At 37.9% G+C, this 21,440-nt stretch overlaps 1 protein-coding gene across 7 annotated transcripts in view; it reads right to left on the reverse strand.

Annotated features, from left to right (window-relative positions):
• Positions 1-21,440, reverse strand: part of NTF3 (neurotrophin 3) — a 132,315-nt gene that overhangs the window by 68,283 nt on the left and 42,592 nt on the right. For 2 of the 7 annotated variants that reach the window (XM_007503638.2, XM_056799272.1), the window contains one exon: positions 26-134. The exons of the other annotated variants lie outside the window; for them this stretch is intronic. The gene's annotated coding sequence lies outside the window, so the exon portion shown is untranslated. The remainder of the gene's footprint in view (positions 1-25; positions 135-21,440) is intronic. 7 annotated transcript variants of the gene reach the window in all.

Raw genomic sequence — 21,440 nt, forward strand, 5'->3', positions numbered from 1 at the left:
TAGGATAATAATAGCACCTACAAACCTCATAGATGAGAGTCCCAATTCATTCCATACCACTTCCTCTACCACTGTTCTAGTTTTTGGTTGTTGCTGTTCTTGTTCAGTTGTTCAGTCATGTCCAACTGTCCTAGCTAGAAAACAGAACGAAGTTTCAGTGTGCTGAAATTAAGAATACAAGCCTCGGTTTGAAATCTGGTTCTGCCATTTACTAGTTGTGTGACCATGAAAAAAAGCTTTCAGGCCTCTGGTTTTTAGCTTCCTTACCTGTAAAATGAGGGTGAAACCAGAAAATACAGAGCTATTGCTCTTTGATTAAGACATATTTGTTCACTAAAAAAAGTGGGTGACTGAAACAAATTCCATTCTAAGTGATTTCGAGAGAGAGAGAGCTGGTAAATGAAGTAATATATAAACTAAGTAAATAAGATGTTTCCATTATTATAGGCATTCATATGGCCAGATTTTATTAAGTGCTTACTATGTGAGACACCATGCTATGCACTAGAGATACAAAAGTAAAATAAGACTAGATACTATCTTCAAAGAGATTACATTTATCTGATGAAAATTATGGTAGAAGCGGCACAGTATAGCATAGCTCTAAGTCAGAAAGATGGACCACCTCAGACACACTGTGGCTGTGTGACCCACTGGGTGCTCCAGGTAGCTCTCTAAATTCTAAGTTATAGAGAAAGTGCTGACTTGAGTTGGGAAGAATTTCCTCACCAGGGAGCTCTCTCATGAAAATGAAATCAGAGGTCCAACCTCTATTCCTCTAAGCCATATTAGTTTCAAAAGCATCTCCCACAGACTGTAAATGTTGTTACTTCATCTTTAAGAGATTATATATATATATATATATATATATATATATAAATCGTTATGTTTTATATATTGTTCTATACCAAAAAAATAGAAACAAAAAAAAGTAGTAATAGATTCAAAAGCCTACAGTTTGACTATAGTGTTCTGGTAACACATAATGGTCATGGTTGAAGTAATGGAGTGAGGAATAGAAAGACAAAGAACTTCTTTGATATTTTCCCTAAGTAGTTGCTTTGCTGTGTGTCACTCAGTTTCCTAATCTCTCTCTCTCTCTCTCTCTCTCTCTCTCTCTCTCTCTCTCTCTCTCTCTCTCTCTCTCTCTCTAATATATATATGTATATGTATATATATATATATATATATATCTTCTTTCTTGATGCCTTACTCAGTTCTCTCTTCAGCCATGAAAAAATTACTTATTTTATTACAACATTTATGATTATATTTCATAAGTTACTTATTTATTATAATTAATATCATTTAATGAAGTGTGATGGGTGCTCAGAACCAATAACTAATAATAAGATTGTAATTTTCATAATTACTATTTAAAATTAATAATGAAATATCCAAATGTACAATAGGGTAACCTAAGAATTCAGGATGCTATACATGAGTACAAGTAAGTGGCAAGTTAAGAAGCATTTACCCTATAGAGAATATACATAAGAGTGGTAAATGCTAAATCACTCGCTATACACACAGGAGAAGGTGCAATGGTGTGCTTTATACTTATACTACTGAAATCACAGGTTTCAAAAGAAGAAACCCACCTTGTTATATAGATGTGTATACCTACATATATGTACATAGATATATATATACATACATACATATGTATATTACATGTATTGAGGCAACATGGTGTGGTAGCAAAACTATTGCAATTACTCAGAGGAAATGGATTCAAATCCCAGGTCTACTACCTACCATCTCTGTGATGTAGGGAAAGGATCTCAGTCTCTTCATCCTTAAAATGAAGAGATTAAACCACATGATGTCTAAGGATCCTTCCAGCTCTAACATATGATCATTATATAAATGCAGACATATAGATGCATATTTTAGTTAGTTATATATTAAACACACGTATTACTATTATGTAACTTTGGATATTTAGTTCCTCTGCATCACTGTTTCCTCAAGTATAAAATGAGGAGTCTGGATTAAATAAATGATCTCAGGTCTGGAACGATGATCCTATGTTGTAGTAGTATACTGGAGACTTAGGATCAGTTTGTATGAGGAGAAGAAATCAAGGCAGAGTTGTTATCACTAAATAGGCTGTGATTAAGCTGATTGAAACCAGATTTAAAAGGCCAAGGGAATTTGTTTGTGAACAGGGAACAGGACAAAAATATCCCCTTGGAGAGGAAACCTCATCAGAGAAAAGTTGGTGGGGGGAAGTTGAAGCAAAAACAAATGACTGTAAGACAGCGTTTGAGGAGAGGAGGAAGAAAATTATTCATCTGTCTGCTTTTTAGGTCGTGCAAGTTATAGAAGGTGATAAATCCAGTGGGGGGAGATAAAGAATGGCAGGACAAAGAGGGATGAGGGAAAGGGGGAAGATGACAGAATGAAGACTGGCAAGGATTTACACCATTTGTCTCTCTTCTGCAGTGAATTGGGAAATGCATTTACTCTGATTTGGTAAATGAACAGTGAAACATACCTCATCGCTAACTGCCAGAATTCAGAGATGTGTGTTCACTATTTAGAGTCTTGAAAAAAACAACAAGATTAATAGATGGCCCTAGTTGAATGCATCAAAAGAATCTTTTTAGATGCATCCATTTCTAGTGGGGGCAAGGAATGGGGAGGAAAGAATAAAGGAAGGGAACTGGAAGAGTCTGGCATTTGGCCAACCCCCTTGGGGAAAAAGACGGCAAAAATCAGAATTCCCTACTCCTAAACCAGTCTACACACTACACACAGCTGTGGCTCAAGCTCATAACTAAGAATCCCACATGGAGCACGGGGTGACTTCATGCTAACCTGAGGGACTTTTCCCCAAGCACACATTTCGAAAATCCTAGATACTATTTATTATTATTTCAAAGTTCTAAAACATCATAGGCAAGTCTAATTTTTTCATCTTTATAACTTCAACATAAAACTCCAAGTCATACATTTATTCGGTACCTTCTATGTGCAAGGCATTGTGCTAGGCGTTGGGGACAAAAAATGAAGGAGTCCTTGCCCTGAAGGAGCCAATGTTGCCTTACTCTGTACATACCATATCATTAAACAAACTAGAGAGAACAGAAGGAAGGCTTGGTCCTAGTTAGGAACCACAATGGAGAAGAAGATATAACCACAGCCTTGGGGGAATCTGCAATTTAATTGTAATCTAAACTTTTCCTAAAAGATGCTAATGAAGACTCACTCTCTGGCTTAGGACCCATTTATTCTTTTATTTTTTGTAAACCCTTAACTTCTATCTTAGAATCAATACTGTGTACTGGTTGTAAGGGAGAAGAGCAGTAAGAGCTAGGCAACAGGGGGCAAATCATACAACTAGGAAGTGTCTGAGGCCACATTTGAACCCAGGACTTCCTGTATCTGGACCTGGCTCTCAATCCCCAGAGCCATCTACCTGCCCCCAACTCATTTATTCTTATTCAACAGTGGGGCTTAGAGCACTAGTCAAAGGACCTGGGTTCAAATCCCAGCTGGCAGTGTGATCTTAAGAAACTAACATATAACTTCTTTTGACCCATTTGTTCACCTACAAAAAGGAGCTGGACTGAACAAACATTAAAGACTCTAATTCCTCGATTCTATGATTATTCTAGTTCTGCTGTTTTCTACTTGTATCTTTAGATGATTCATGTCACAACTTAGAGCTCCAATTTTCTTGTCCTTAAAATGGGGATGATAATGCCAATATAAAATAAAAAATTAAGTCCAAGGCATTGTCACAAATACAGAGCATCTCTGAAGCTACTTCCCAAGTAGAAGAGCTTGAAGAGCCTATTTCTTAGAGTCTAATAATTCAAAAGAGAAGAGCTTTGAATAGATTTAGTAACATTAGTAAATGTTCTATCATTGGTTCTACTTTTCTGTTGTTTCAGTCATAGCCAACTGCTTGTGATCCTATTTTGGATTTGTTCAGTTAAGATATTGGAATGACTTGCCATTTCCTTTTCTGGCTCATTTCACAGATGAGAACATTAAGATGAAGGTTAAGTGACTTGTTCAGGCTCACACGTATCTAAGGCCAATTTGAACATGGGAAGATAAAGCTTTCTCACTCAAGGCCTGGCACTCTATCCACTGAGCCACCTAGTTGCCCAGCACAGAAATTACCTGTAATCATAATAACAACAACAGCTAATATTTACAAAGCACCTGAAGTTTGGCAAAAAGCTTCAATGTTTTTCATCATTTAACTTTTACAACTCTGAGATAGGTATTACTGTCATATTCTTTTTTATAGATGAGAAGGCAGTATGATTTTAGGCCAGGGTCACATAACCTCTCTGTTACCTATTTCTCTTTGGCTGCCACCAGTGGAGAATTCTAGGGTGTGATTCTCCCCTCCTCTCATGAATGTTCTTCTGAACTGTAGTGGTAAGAATGGTAGTAGTAACAGTAGCAACAGCAGTAGAAGTAGTGGCAACAGTATTTCTGATAGCAGTAATCGTGAGATTAGTAATAGCAACAGTAGGAGTGGTAATGACAGTAGTGATAGTAACAGGGGCAGTTAAGTGGCATAGTGGATAGAGTACCTCCTGGAGTTGGGAAGTCTTAGGATCAAATCTGACCTCAGACACTTCCTAGCTGTGTGACCCTGGACAAGTCACTTAATCTCTTTTGCCTAGCCCTTGCCTTTCTGTCTTAGAGTTGTCACTAAGACTGAAAGTAGGGTTTTTTAAACAATTGTAGTAACAGTGAAATGAAGATAATAAAACAACAACCTTGAAATGTTGCTGTGAGGATCAAAAAAGATAATAATATTTGACAGCACTTGGCACATAGAAAGTGCAATATAAATGTTAGCTATTATTTTATTTAGTAGTACCATATGAATAACAGCAGTAGCAGTAGTGAACATACATTGAACAGCAGGAAAACATTCAGAACTGCTATTTTGATATAAATTTTAAGTTGCCCTCAACCCATTTGTATAGCCAGTTTTCCTTCCACATAGATCCTGGGAAGGGATATACTGTTAAATGTTTAATAACCAGGACTGCACACCTTTAAGTTAAATCTATACCAATACTTTCTTAAATCTAGACAATCAGCATTAAAATAAATACATCCAAATCTGATTTGCAGTCTTTGCTGACTGCTAAGGTGCAAATGTTCATTTTGAAAACTGAACAATGAAATCTGGTCAAGTGAGTTCTTAATTTCATGAAAGGAGAAGATTACCCAAACTAAAAAATATTTTAAGTGACAAGATCAGGATTCAGTAGATAAACAATAGAATCATTGGAAATGGCTAAAGAGATCCATCTTTCATGATGGACACAGATAACATCATACAGCTGTTTGGATTTCAACTCCCCTGTTGACAGGATAGACTGCCTCTAATCTATCCCAAACAGAGAAGTCCATTTCATTCTTAAATGTCTCAAGGGAAGAGGCTCCTCTGATTCTAAGAACTTTGATTAATAGCTGGTTATAGGATCTCAACTCACTCAAGTCAATAAGTTCTTCCTTATCTCCAATTTCAATCCTGTCAATTCTATATTCAACCTTTTTATTCTCTTCCTAACCTCAGTGGAAATGGATGGAGAATGTTTAGTTGCTGTTCCTTTCTTATCATAATTTCACACTCTGAAGGCTTGTAACAAAACCAGCCTAAATAAACTCCTCCAAAGTAGCTGAGCAAGTGAGTGATAAGAACAATCCTCATGTTAAAAGCTACATGGAAGGAAAGAATTTTATACAAAAGATAAGAGGCAACCGGCAATCCTCAAACTGTGGAAGGGGAAATAATTTACACTGAAGTTTCATTATAATCCAATTTCTTCAAATGTCTGCTTACATCTTCCACATGTTTCCTACATCTAAACCCTATCTTCATTTTACTTAGATACACAGCATTTAGGAAGAAACCTTAAGAGACTACCTAAAGCCATCTTTTCATTTTATTGTTCTAAAAATGTTTTACTAATGTCTAACATTGCTGTTTCTTCCCAATAATCTCCCTCCCCAACAACAGAACTAGTTTTGTAAAGAAAGAAGTACAGTTAGGCAAAACAACACACAGGTCATGTATAATAAAGCATGTTAACTTGACATATACTGGCTGTGTGATCCTGGACTCTAGACAAGTCTCTTAACCTTTACATGTTTCAAGTAACCCTTTAAGACTCAAAATGGGGGGCAGGTAGGTGGTTCAGTGGATAGAGCATCATGCCTAGAGACAGGAGGTCCTGGGTTCAAATATGGTCTCAGATGCTTCCAGTTGCCTAGCCTTTACTGCTTTGCTGCCTTGGGATCAAGTCTTAGTATTGATTCTTAGAAGGTAAGGGTTTTTATTTTTTTAAAGATTCTAAACTTCAGATAAAGTGGCAATCTGACTGATTAAAGAGCTTTTCCTCACCTGGGAATTCCCTTTACAAATGAAATCACAGTTCCAGTCCTGATACCTAGCAACATATACCTCATTTTGCAGCAGAAGTCTACCATCCTTCTACCAAGAGGACACAGAATCCTCTATGATCAACATTAGTCTCTGAATTTATTTGCATTCTGGCACATTTTAATACTGGGTTCTTGTTTGGTTGTTTGTTCTGACATCAGAGTACACATTGTAAATACTGTTAGCTTAATTCTTCTTACTTCAGATGGATTCAAACAAGTCTTGCCAAACCACTGAATTCCTCATATTTATTTTTATAGTGCAATAATCCATTTTCAGTGGGCATTTATTAAGTATCTACCAAGGGTCAGGTACCATGCTAGGTACAAGGGATACAAAGATAAAAGTTGAAATAAACTTCATTCTCAAAGGTATTCCATTATATTTCTATAGCAAATTTTTTTCACAATGTGACAAGTCCAAACTATGATTTTATTTCAGAGAGTTTTTTTTAATTATGAAAGTTGCTAAAAAATATTCTGGAATATGGGGACTTTCTCTTCTATCTTTGGTCTTCTCAGGGCATAATACCAGTAGTGGCCATACTAGGTCAATGGGCAAGCCTTTCATTTTACAGTAGACAAATCAGAGGCTGAGCTATATTGTCTAAAGGCCATTTAGTAGTTCCAATATTTGAACCTATGTCTTCCCATATTAAGTACCCTCTCCTAATAAATTTTCCTTACTTTCTTATTGAAGTTCTCCATATTTCTTTTGAATTGTGAGGCATAAAACCTGGTCCAAGATACATCTTGGCATCAAGCAAACGCCAATTTAGGAAAATTTTTCTCTTATGGACTCCATTCTGCAGATGACCTGCATCTGTTCTTATCATGACTTCCTAATTACCTCAAGGACCTTTTGGATCATGAAACTTTTTGAAAATTAATGAAGGGTGGGGGTAGCTGCATGGCTCATGGATTGAGAGCCAACCTCAGATACTTCCTAGCTGTGTGACCCTGGACAAGTAACTTAACCACCATTGCCTAGCCCTTACCACTCTTCTGCCTTAGAATGAACACAGTATTGATTCTAAGAAGGAAGGTAAGGGTTTAAAAAAAAAAGAAAGAAAGGAGACTAATGAAGGGGCATGTGCTGTCTCTGACACTTGGAACTTCTTTAGGGACAGTTTCATTTCTGTAACTATTTCATAGTTAGTCTTTTTTGTTTACAGTAGGCACTTAATGCATATTAAGTTGAACTGAATTCCACTCTTAGTTAATATTCTTCCCCTTAACAAACTACATAGCCGGGGGCAGCTGGGTAGCTCAGTGGATTGTGAGCCAGGCCTAGAGATGGGAGGTCCTAGGTTCAAATCTGGCCTCAGATACTTCCCAGCTGTGTGACCCTGGGCAAGTCACTTCACCCCCATTGCCTAGCCCTAACCACTCTTCTGCCTTGGAGCCAATACACAGTATTGACTCCAAGATGGAAGGTGAGGATCTACAAAATAATAATAATAATAATAATAATGAACTACATAGCAGCCTAACTGAATACTAGCCCTTTTCTGAAACTAACTCACAAACTCCTATCTCAGAGAAACAGCCATATCTAGAATGAACTTTCCCTCTCCATTCAGTTGCCACCTCTTCTATAAGGCATTACCTGATGCTGCCATTGGTAATTCTTCACCCTTATTCTCCCCGTACCAAATTTATTTGTGTAACCTGAAGTAGATGGCAAACTTCTTGTGGGCACAGGTTGTGTTGCTAGAACTTAGTAGGCATTTAATATGTATTGAATTCTCTTTATTGACTGAGGATTTCAGGTTGATGAAATTAAGAAACTGCTCTTAAAAGGAGGGAAAGAGGTAGCAGAGAGCTATAGCTTGGGAAAGGGGTGATGCTATAGAACAGAGTGGTACGGGCAGTGAGTTCCATTTCATAGGAATGTCCACTGGGTTAGAGGACTAGCTTAATGATCATTGATTGATCCACTTGGCCTAAATGTGATTTACTGAAATGTGCAGTCAATCAGAAAAAAAAAGTCACTTCCACATTTTAATTCCATTGTTTTAATCATCCTAAGTCATCTGGACATTTTGTCTCACGCAGGACTGACTACAGCTGAGAACCAGGAAAAACTGAATCACATCCTGATTTCTCTTTAAAGTGATTAAACTAATATCAGACTAATGTTGAGTCTCTTAGATGGGAAAAAAAAGAGGTCATGAAAAGAGCAGCAACCCCAGGAAAGACACATTGGGATAATCAGAACTTTTAAAAAACCATTATAGTTCACACATCCTGAAGCAATAATGAATGACTTTGGAATAGCCTCCTTGTGTGGTTAATACATAAGAATATTTTCCCCTTAAATTCCCACCTTCCTATACATCCCACTTGCTCAATTGAACTCCAATAACATGGAAAGTGAATTTGTATGAGCCTCCCTAGATTAGACCAAGGTTAGTCATTTGATCTGTCTCTATATAAAGGAAATGTCCTTAATGTTGATATCTTTCAAAAGGAATCAATATGGCAAACTGCTATCGGGGGTCTCATTTTCACCCATCAATGGGGGAAGAACAGGATACTGAAGTTGAAATAATGAAGACTTTTTGAGAGAAACAACTCCATCTTAGAATGTACATTAGCAGATGGGAGAAAATCCTTGGATACGCTGACATTTACTGACTGGAAATTTTAGAAAAGCAAGTTTCAAATGGCTCAAAGAAATGACTACAATAAGATTTTATAGGGGAAATCATTCTAAGGAGGATAGGAATCTCTCAAGAATCAAATTCTGATTGACATCAACTTTAAAAATTCTGATGAGGAAGAAAAAGGAATTTTGTCAAGAAAAAGTTATGGATATACAATAGAGGCTTTAAATGAGAGAGCCATACCGAGGAGATGGAAGTGTGGCTAATGGATGGTGAATGCTGATGTGCTGCTGCAAGTGGTCCTGTAAGAATAATTAAAGGGTCCCCAAAGTTCAAAACAGGCTAAGGCTATGAGAAAAAGTTAAAAATAAGATTACAAGTAAAACAGGGGAAAGCACTGGGTCTGGAGTAGAAAGCTTTTGGACTATGATTTTAAAGTTGGAAGAGACCTTTTAGGTTAACTTTCTTTTTTTACAAGTGAGGAAACTGAGGCTGAGATTAAATGACTGTCCAGTATACACTGCTAATTAAGTAATTAAGCCAGGATTAGAATGCAGGTTTATCATGACTCTAAGGTTGGCATTCCACCCACTGTATGACTTCAATTCTCTGAATTGAAGGGACTTCTATCGCTTTGGATCCTGGAAGGAACTTTAGGAGAAAATGTGGTCCAAGCCCAGGGTCACAAAAGTAGTAAATGGCAGACCAAGGATTTAAACATCAGTTCATTCTACTCTCCCTCCTTTGGGATCTCTGGCTTCAGTTTCCTCATCTATGGGATGGGTTGGTGAAAGAGATTATATATATTGTCCCTTCAAGTTCTGAATAGAAATTACAAAACAAGTTGCAAATATTAATTTTTTAACATTAACAAAGCTAGAGAAAAGTCTATGAACTCATTTCCTCACATGCAATCAGTGCCAGGTCTTTATTGATTCTGCCTCCACAACATAACTTGATTCCTTCACTTTTCCTAAACCCTCATCATATCTCCCCTGAACTATTTTAAGAGCTTCTTATTGTGGTCTCCCTTCCTTGAGTTTTCCCCTCTTAATTCTAAGTACAACATTGATATTCCTATAGTATCATGTCATTCCCTTGCTTAATCAACTCCAATGGCACCTTATTACCCATAGAATAAAATACAGACTCTTGTCTCTTCACGTCCTTTGCAATCTGGCTCCAATCAAACTTATTATAAATTATTAGACCTTATTATACATTACTCCTCTTTGTATACTCTGTGGTTCAGCAAAATTGTTCTTGCTGTTTTTCACATATGATTTTCCATCTCAATATCTTTATGCAGGCTGTGTTCCCAGGGCCTAGGATATAACAGGCAAATAATTAATGCTTATTGATTATATATGATACAGCTAAGGGGTCCAGTGGATATCATGCTAGGCCTGAGGTCAGGAAGACCTAAGTTCAAACACAGCCTCAGGGCATTCCCTAGCTGTGTGACTAGGAACAAGTCACTTAATTTGTTTGCCTCAGTTTACTCATCTGTAAAATAGCACCTACCTTCCAGTTTATGAAGATCAAATCAGATAACATTTGTAAAGTGGCTGGAGCAATGCCTGGCACATAGAAAACCAAAGATAAGTTAAATCTTTCTCTTTCTCTCTCTCTGCCAGTAAACGAGACTGCTTCATAGGACTTGATACTGAAATAAGATGATATGCTTTCACAAGGGTTGGCTGCTGGTCACTGGATGTCTGGTCAGCAGATCTGAATTCAAAGCCCTCCTCTAACACTATGTGATTATCACTAAGTCAAAGAAGATCTTTGAGTCTGTTATAAATACAGTATATTCTTTACTATCGTTTTCAGAGATACTAGTGGGAGAAGATTGTTTTACAAATCTTAATAGTACTATATAAAGGTCAGCTGTTATTCTTAGCCAGTTCAGTGGAAGACAAATAGGGAAGAAAATACCTGTGGACATTGACCGGGAGGCTGCATTGACACTGTGGTCCTTGGGAAGTAAACCTCCCAGGTCTCAGAAGAAATTCAATTTTATCATCTAATCACTTAAGTTCCTAACTTTGAAATCATCACCTGATTCTCTTCTCTCCCCCTCACCCACCATCATATCCAACCAGTTGGCAAATCTTTTTGATTCTAGCTTCATGACACTTCTTTCTTTAAATCCTTACCTTTTGCCTTAGAATCAGTACCAAGCATTAGTTCCAAGGCAGAAGAGCGGTAAGGGTTGGCTGCAGTTAAGTGACTTGCCCAGGGTCATTCCACAACACTTTTAAATCCATCATCTGCTGTTTGCACATGTGGTGATTATAGAGCACAGTGTAGACCCTTATTGCCTCTTGCCTGGATACTTCTGCATTGCCTATCTCCCCTCCTGGAAAACATTTCATTTCCATCTCTGTCTCTTAGTATGTTTAGCTTCTTGGATGTGATCTTTTGTGGGAAACCATTACATGTCCTCCAATTGTTCTATTCTACAGTGTCAAATTATTTTGTATTTGTATCAATGGACCTTGAGGTACATTGAGGGCAGGTACTATTTTTTTTTGGAGAACACTTTTTTATCATCATGAGGTGATAAATGTTTGTTAAACTGTTATGAAGAAAGCAACAATTGCAAAGTATTGTGTTAAAGTGTAGGATTTGATTCCAAGAATCCTGTTCATCACATGCTAGAAATGTCCAAGGAAATAATTGCCAGAGACAGTATGTCCCCTTAGGAGATGCTTTATGACTTCCCTAAAGAGAGAAAGGAAGGAGCTCAAAAAAGTCAGGAAGACATGTTCTCATGAGGTCCTCAGAAATGGTATAGGGTGTGGGGGTGGCCCCTCTAAGACAAATTCTCAAGAGAATTTAAAATGAATGGTAATATACCAACCTAAAATCAGAAATTCTTAGAATTGGAAGAGACCTCAGAATCCTTGCAGATATATTGTAATCTGCCAACTCCCACTTTGTAGAAAGTTTTTCTTTACACCAACATGTACAGTCATCTCTCTGAACTTCAGATTGTTGCTCCCACCTCTGCCCTCTGGTGCCAAAACCCCCCAAGTCTAAACCCTCTTCCAAGAAAACTTTTCAAATACTATATTTGAAGATAGCTGTCATATACATCAATAAGTCTTAATTTCTCTGATCCAAATTATCTCCCATTTCTTTCATTGATTCTGTCCTCTTTTGGATATTGTCTGGATCCATAAGAAGATTATTGTATGGGTCTCATAACTGAACAAAATTCTGCAAATAAGTTCTGACAACTTGACTCTCTATTTTTAAAAAATAAACCCTTACCTTCCATCTTAGAGTCAAAACTGTGTATCGGCTTCAAGGCAGAAGAGTGGTAAGGGCTAGGCAATGGGGGTGAAGTGACTTGTCCAGGGTCACACAGCTGGGAAGTGTCTGAGGCCAGATTTGAACCTAGGACCTCCCATCTCTAGGCCTGACTCTCAATCCACTGAGCCACCCAGATGTCCCCTTTGACTCTCTCTTTAGAGGGTTCTATGAACACTGGGAGGCTAAGTGACTTTTCCAGAGCCATGCACCAAATACTGTGTATTTGAATCCAGATCTTCCCAGCTTAAAACAGCTCTCCATGCTGTCTCTGGTATCAAAGAAAACTCACCTCACTTCTTGGGTCTCAGTTTCCACAATTTATAAGATTAAGGGACTAGATTTAATCCTTCTTAGTTTTAAAATCTGATTATTTTCTATTCATACTGTATATAACTTGCTTTGTAAATTTATTTACATGTTGTATCTTCCATTAGATTATGAACTCCTTGAGGACAAGGAAGGTCTTTTGCCTCTTTTTGTATCCCCAGAGCTTAGCATAGTGCCTGACACATCGTAGGTATTAAACATGTTTACTCAATTAATGAATGAATCAAAAACAGTTTAAATAGAAAAGGCAAAAGGACAACTCATATTACCAAGTCTCCTTTGTCACCATGAAATGTCTCCCTAGATATTCATAACCATGTGTTAATTTTGGTGTAGCCCAAGAGTCTTCCTGTCTGGGGATACTAGTTGGCTCAGTAGATAGAGAGCCAGGCCTGCAGATAGGAGGACCTGGCTTCAAATCTGGCCTCAGATACTTCCTGTGTGACCCTGGGCAGGTCACTTAACCCCAGTAGCCAAGTCCTTATTAGTCTTCTGCCTTGGAACCAACAATATTGATTCTAAGACAGAAAGTAAGGGTTTAAAAAAAATAAAAATAAAAGTTTCCCTGTCCATGCTAGTAAAAAGATGCCCAAAATGAAAATAAAATAAAACTCTTGTTCAGGGGAAGAAGGCTTTTGTACACATGCATGCTTATAGGTATGTCTCAGCCTAACATAATTTTTGAATTTTTCCATTTTATAAATCATAGGATTTGGATCTAGAAACATCTACTCTAGGGCCTTGAACAAAGCAGCTGTTTAGTAAGTGTTAGAAGGGACATCAGGGATCATCTAATCAAACTCACTCATTTTACAGATATAGAAAACTGAGATCCAGCAAGAGAAGTGCCTGGATTATGAACAAACAAATAATAAATTTAAAAAAACTGATCCAAACTCTAGCATGCCTTGTCATCCTTCAAAGGTTTATTCATTCAATAAATACTTATTAAGCACCTATGTGCTAGGTACTACAAGATAGAAAGGAAGGATCAAAGGATAAAAAGCACAGTCATTGCCTTTGAGAAGTGTGTGTGTGTGTGTGTGTGTGTGTGTGTGTGTGTGTGTGTGTGTGTGTGTGTGTAGAAAGATAAATGTAATATATGGAAAAAGAAATGTTCTTGGGGGAAGAGGGGAGGACTAGCACCTAGGGAAATAGGATAAGCTAAAGCGGGAGCTAGCACTTGAAGTGGAAGCCTGGAAAGGAGTTAGGGATTCTAAGAAGCAAAGGTGAGAAGGGAGTACAGTGCATTCCAGGCACAGAGCACAGCCTATGGCAGCCTGTGTATGTGAAGGCGTGTAGTAGGGAGATGGAATGTTCTGAAAGGGAAACAACAAGCAGGCCAGTTTGGCTGGAACAAAGCGTGCAAGAAGGGAAATAATGTGATATAAGCCTATAAAGATAGGCTGGAGCTAGATTGTGATGGAGGGCTTGAAATGCCAAGCTGAGGAAGGATTTTAATGTAGAGGAAGCAGAGAGATTCTGGATTGTCATTGTACAGGGAAGTGACAATAATCAGGATTATGCTTTAAGAATATACATTTTAATAGACTGGGGGCAAGCAACCTCAGCAAGATAGTATATGACAAACCCAAAGATCCCAGCTTTTGGGACAAAAATCCACTATTTCATAAAAACTGCTGGGAAAATTAGAGGACAGTGTGGGAAAGATTAGGCTTAGATCAACACCTCACACCCTACACCAAGATAAATTCAAAATGGGTGAATGACTTGAACATAAAGAAGGAAACTATAAGAAAATTAGGCGAACACAGAATAGTATACATGTCAGACCTTTGGGAAGGGAAATACTTCAAAACCAAGCAAGAATTAGAAAGAGTTACAAAATGCAAAATAAGTAATCTGGATTACATCAAATTAAAAAGCTTTTGTACAAACAAAAGCAATGTAACCAAAATCAGAAGGGTAGCAACAAAATGGGAAACAATCTTCATAAAAACCTCTGACAAAGGTTTAATTACTCAAATTTATAAAGAACTAAATCAATTGTACAAAAAATCAAGCCATTCTCCAATTGATAAATGGGCAAGGGACATGAACAAGCAGTTCACAGCCAAAGAAATCAAAACTATTAATAAGCACATGAAAAAGTGCTCTACATCTCTTATAATCAGAGAGATGCAAATCAAAACAACTCTGAGGTATCACCTCACACCTAGCAGATTGGCTAACATGACAGCTATGCAAAGTAATGAATGCTGGAGGGAATGTGGCAAAGTGGGGACATTAATTCATTGCTGGTGGAGTTGTGAATTGATCCAACCATTCTGGAGGGCAATTTGGAACTATGCCCAAAGGGCGATAAAAGACTGTCTGCCCTTTGATCCAGCCATAGCACTGCTGGGCTTGTACCCCAAAGAGATAATGGACAAAAAGACTTGTACAAAAATATTCATAGCTGCGCTCTTTGTGGTGGCCAAAAATTGGAAAATGAGGGGATGCCCTTCAGTTGGAGAATGGCTGAACAAATTGTGGTATATGTTGGTGATGGAATACTATTGTGCTCAAAGGAATAATAAAGTGGAGGAATTCCATGGAGATTGGAACAACCTCCAGGAAGTGATGCAGAGCGAAAGGAGCAGAACCAGGAAAACATTATACACAGAGACTGATACATTGTGGTACAATAGAAGGTGATGGACTTCTCCATCAGTATCAATGCAATTTCCCTGAACAATCTGCAGGGATCTAAAAAAAATACTACCCACAAGCAGAGGATAAACTGTGGGAGTAAAAACACCGATGAAAAGCAACTGCTTGACTACAGGGTTGGAGGAGATAAGACTGAGGAGAGACTCTAAATGAACACTATAATGCAAATTCCAACAACAGGGAAATGGGTTCGAGTCAAGAACACATGTGATAACCAGTGGAATCATGTGTCGGCTATGGGAGAGGGAAAGGCGGGGGGGGGGGGAACGATCTTTGTTTCCAGTGAATAATGTATGAAAATGACCAAATAAAATAATGTTTAAATAAAAAAAATTATGAAAAAAAAGAATATACATTTTAGGGGCATCTGTGTGGCAAAGTGGATAGAATCCTGGAGTCAGGAGGACCTGGGTTCAACTGTGGACTTAGTCACTTCCTACCTATGTGATCCTAAGCAAATAACTTAACCCAGATAGCTCAGTACTTACACATCCTCTGCCTTAGAACCAATACTTAGTACTGATTCTAAGACAGAAGGTAAAGGATGTTTTTTAATAATATACATTTTACAGCTATGTGGAAGATGGAAAAGGTGGCAAGGATAGAGAAGGAGGGAGGAGGAACAGTAACAGCATAGGCAAGGAACTGGGATGACACATGGAAAAACTTGGAAATAGCTGGGGCAGGGCACACTGGGATGGTGGAAGGTATCAATTAGCCACCGTCTATAAATCACCTATTATGTGCCAGGCAGGCATTGTACTGGGGATACAAAGAAAAGAGAAACAGGTTGTGCCTTCAAGGAGCCAAATTGTATTGAGGGATCTAACATGTACATGTATAGGTATGGAAAAAATCTATACAAGATAATTTGGGTAGAAGAAGCAAGAGGAGGCATTAACAACGAAGGAGATCCCAAAAATCTTCATAAAGAAGGTAGGACTTGAGGTAAGTTTTAAAGGAAACTAGGGATTGTGAGAAGCAGAAATGAAGAAGGAGCACATACCAGACACAGGGAACATTGAAAGCCAAGTCCAAGGAAGAGATAATGTAATGTCAAATGTCAAAACCAATAAGGATGGTTTAGCAGGACTGAAGAGACTATGAAGAAGCATAATAAATAGGGATAGAAAGGTAGGTTGGGGTCAAGTTGCAAAGGTTTGAAATACTCAACAGAGGGCACTGATGCAGAAATTTATGAAAAATAGAACTATACATGAAGAATTATTCCAAGAGAAAGAGTGCCTTTGGGACAGATTTAGAGACAATGAGGAAGAGACAGAAAATGATGATGGAAAATCACAAAATGAGACTGATAACAATGATCACTAAGATATGCAGGTGATTCCTCATGGATTCATTTTGTGGAGGAAAAAGAATAGAGTATCAAATTTTCATCGCCTAAACAGATCCTCAAGCTCTGTGGATGGGAAAGAATTCATCTGAGCCTTTCAAGAACTATCTCCATCATTCCAGCTAAACATGGCCAACATTTTAGTCCAGGCCACAGATTCTCCAGAGCTTCCACAAATTAAAACAGGAAACGGAAGATGGCAAATGGTTGGGTGTGCAGATGAGATGGCTCTTGGATCCATTCTCCAATGTGAGCTCTAAGGCTGCCAGCCATCCAGTGCTCACAGGTAAAGATGGACTCAGGCCATGTTTTTGGAGGCTTGTCAGAAAAATCACTCTCCCATTGTAGCCAACTGTGTACCATCTGGATGAAAAATTAGATCTGCTACTAAATTTAGATGGTCCTATAAAAGAAGAGGATAACAATACGCTAACAGCTCAGGCATCTCAGAACCCCAGGAGAAAAATGTTCCTGCAAAACTCCCTGTGACTTAAGAAAAGAGTTTGGAATCTGAGTAACCAACAAAGTGCCTGATGAATTGTGGTTGTTTTGTTACTTATGGCTGAGTTAAAGGCATAAACAAAGAACAAGGCAATCCTCCAGGAAAAACAAATTCAAAGCATATCCTGAATCAGGGATCCAATATGATTAGCCAGTTTGCCTAATTCTATCTTTTTGACAACAATCAATGTGATAAATTAAAGAGTCTCATTCCAACCACTCATCCTTTCTAGTTTAGAACATTAATAAACCAACTTCTTCAAATGATCTTAATGTTGCCACATAAACCCTATACTCCTCATCTAACATCAGTAAGACCTAGGTTCCACCCAGGCCCCTTTCCCCCTTTGTTTATAGCAAATAAAGCTCTGCTGATTAACAGGATGTGACAAGAACAAGGTATGACTGATACCTTCATGCATGTAGGAAGTATAAATTATTTATGCTGATAAAATAAAAAGAAATTAAGCTTTATTTGAATTGACACTGATGCCTTCATTCAACATAGGTCCAATAAGTCTCATGTCACTTAAAGTACATGAGGTAATCTGATGGAAGAGGGGGAATTCCACAACTCAAAAGAATTGTTGATGGTGTTCTTGTTTGTTTGCAAATGGAAAATTTCCTTTTGGGAAAATGGAGTGTATTACTATACCAAAAAGTAACAAACCACAATTTTCCAAAACAATGATTCATTTTCAAAATCATACTCTCACTAAAAATATCAACAATTTTTTTCTCGTTATTGAGGAAAATACAATGAATATTTTGCTAAAACTATAAGTGGCAGAGCACGTGCTACCTTGCATTGGTAGAGGGAGTATTCTCATCAGGGAGATCTCTATACTACTGAAATCATTGGATAAGGTCCAGTCCCTATTCCCATTTTTGTTACTGTTTTGAATGTACATAATATATTAATGGAATACTATGTGCACATAATTTATAAACACACACACACTGGGGGTACATGTTCAGGCATTTTTATTCACAGGTATATGTGACTGAAAAACTTTGGAGGCCACTGCTTTCAAAGTCCAGGTGGACAGACTTCCCTGGATAAAAGGTCAGAATGAATTAGCATGAGTGATAGAGCAGTCATTCAAAGCCTCCCTTGGTCAGGAGTTCTTGGTCAGAGTTTGTGAACTTTAAAAAATATATATTTTGCTAATTTTATTCCAATATAATTAGTTTCCTCTGTGCCAGTGTTTTATTGCTATGTATACAGAAACTCTATTATGAGAAGATGTCCATAACCTTTACCAGACTACCAATGAAGTCCAAGTCACAACAAAAATTATGCAGCCATACCTGGCCAAAACGGACCAAAAGGAGCTCTCTCTTCATCTATTTCAGAAAGACTGGCAAAACTATTGGCAAATATGAGTGCCCAGGAACTAAATCTGGTCTTTGCCTCTGCTATTCTACCTAATCTGAGCTGCTGAACAGGAATCTCATGTAAATCCTGCCCTCCAGTCACATATACAATAGACTAATGGCATTTAATGCAATGTAACCAGCAGATGAGGTGACATAAAGGTTGCTGAAGCTTCAACCAGGTGACAGTGGAAGTTGTGACATATATGTAGCTGCCAGAGTTTTCCAAATAAATAGTACCAGGACTGCGTGGGGGTAGTTTATGTACAGTTCTAACCATGGGCATATACAAAATGATTTTGGTAATGCCCTTGCAGTCCAAAGAGACTATACTTCCCAGGGAAAATCTTCTGGACTTATGGATTTCCAAATTGAAAGTTCTGAGGTAGGGTTTCCAGACCTTTTTTGAAACATTAGTGATCAACAAATTAGGATATAAAGTAAATAGATGTATAAAGGCCATGGTGTGTTTGATATCAATGTTTAGAAGAAATCAAGCATCAAATTCTATTGACATTAAATGTACAGTTTTATCATCTTCTCATTCACTCTTATTTCCTTTTACTCCTGAGGTGGCTGGGTAGTACAGTGGGTAAAGTGGTGAGCTCTGGTCAGGAAGACCTAAGTCCCAAATTTGGCTTCTGAGACTTACTAGATGTGTGACCTGAGGCAAATCATTTAACCTATGCCTCAGTTTCCTCACCTGCAAAATGGGATAATGATAGTATCTACCTTTCAAGGATGAAATGAGGCAATATGCATAAAGGGTTTAGCATAGTATCTGGCACAAAGTAGATAAAACATTCTAGTTCTCTCCCTCTTTTTCCCGGAACTGATCACAAATCAATCAAATCAATCAGCAAAAATTAAGCATCAACTATATGCCACCATGCTAAGCTCCCAGGATACAAAAAAGAATCCTTGTCCTCAAGGAGCTTACAGTCTAATAGAGGAGACAACATGAAAACAAATATTTACAAAGGTGAAATAAACAGCTTAGATACTGGGAAGGGGGGTCGGGGTGGGCAGTGAAGAACTTGGGATGAGCCTGAGGGCCTGGGGGGATAGAGTAATAGAGAAGGGGGAGAATTTATGGGGGAAGATAATAAGTTCTGTTTAGGATATGTTGAGTTTTAAGACATTTACAGGATATCCAGTTTTAGACATCTGAAAGGTAGTTGGAGATGCAAGAGTGGAAGTCAGAAGAGATATTCAAACAGGAAAGGTAAATTTGAAAATCATCTTCATATCAATGGTCATTAAATCTGTGGAAACTAATGAGGTCACATTAGACAGACTGTTAGATAGAACAGAAGAAGAGAAAAGGGTCCGGGATAGAACTCTAAAGAATACCTATTAATTACAAGGTATAATCTTGGGAAAGGATCAAGCCAAAAGAGACAGAGAGAATGTAAAGTGTCTAGTTAGAGAGCAGACAATTATTTTAAGTTCACTTCATTTTATAATGATGGTCTTACTTTCCTGGATTAAAGGCAGTTTCTTGGGTCCACACCTGGTTTTCTTTCCTTGAATCTAATAAATATTACTTACTATTTGGCATTACAGGGAGACTTAAATATCAGAGGTAGAAATTTAGAATTCTCTAGTACAAAGACATCATTTTATAGATATTTTACAATTTAGAAAATGTAAATAATCTTCTCCAAAGGCCGTAGACAAAGTAAGCAGCAAAGCTCAAATTTGAACAGGTTTTCTGACTCCAAATCTAGTGCAATATCTATGACATCATGTTGATAATGCTGGTATCTAAAGGACAGCAGCACTCGCTTAGGACAGGACTGGGAACATGTGAAGAACTTAATTTCCACTATCTTTAGAAATCAGTTTAGAACATCTTGCTTCAAACTTCATTATGAGGGCTTATTTGAAAGTGAGTCTTTATTGTTTTCATTTATGAAAATGTTGCCAGTAGAATGTAAGCTTCTTGTGAAGGTTGGTGCTGTTGTTCATTTTGCATCTAGTAGATGTTTAATTAATACATTTTCGAATTGTATTGAGTGACAAGGCAAGAAGTATTTTGGACTAATCAGAAGAAAGAGATGGTGGTGAGGTAGAGAAGTAGCAAAAGTATTTCACACTCTCCAATCACTAAGATTTACAAAGCAATGTCCGATAAAGGAAGTAGGCAAAAAACAGCCTCATTTTAAAGCTTAATAAACTTAAGCAAGGATCAGGTAATAATCATTATACAATGGTCATAAAGTTAGAAGTGTCAGGAGCCAGAACTAAACCCTAAAGAATCTGATTTCAAACTCAAGATGTTCCCCAGTCTGCCACACTATGGAGTTATCTGCCCCATTTTAACAATGCTATTGGAGAAAGGATTAGAGGCTGGACCCAGGGTTTTCCCTCTTGTCACTGCCTGTTGGACTCACTCATGGGCCACATCTGAGTAACTTGGTATGTACTTCCATATCCAAAAGAGATAGAAGACAGATGTAATACAGCCTAGGACAAATGGAAATCATGAAAAAAAGGAGTAGCATGCTCACATGTGGAAAAAGACAGGGGCACAGAAGAGAGGTAAGGAACAGAGTTTAAAGAATTATACCAGATGAGAGGACACATGACAACAGGGGACTAGGCAAACCTGCTCAGAATATGTTCTTGCTAAAGCATTAGGAAAAACTGCCTGTGGTTTCTGAAAATATGGGGCAGGGGTAAGAATAGGGGTGGGGGTGACAAAGAGCTCCCTACATATCAAGCTATTACTTCTGATCACTTTCCAAAGTCTTCTCCATACAATTTACCTCCCTTTTTCCTTTATTTCCCCCAATTTCCCTCTCTTTCATTTATCCTGGAGCACATTCCTTCTTAATCTTCCCCAGGAC

The sequence above is a fragment of the Monodelphis domestica genome, chromosome 5, assembly GCF_027887165.1.
Source record: "Monodelphis domestica isolate mMonDom1 chromosome 5, mMonDom1.pri, whole genome shotgun sequence".
NCBI lineage: Eukaryota > Metazoa > Chordata > Mammalia > Didelphimorphia > Didelphidae > Monodelphis > Monodelphis domestica.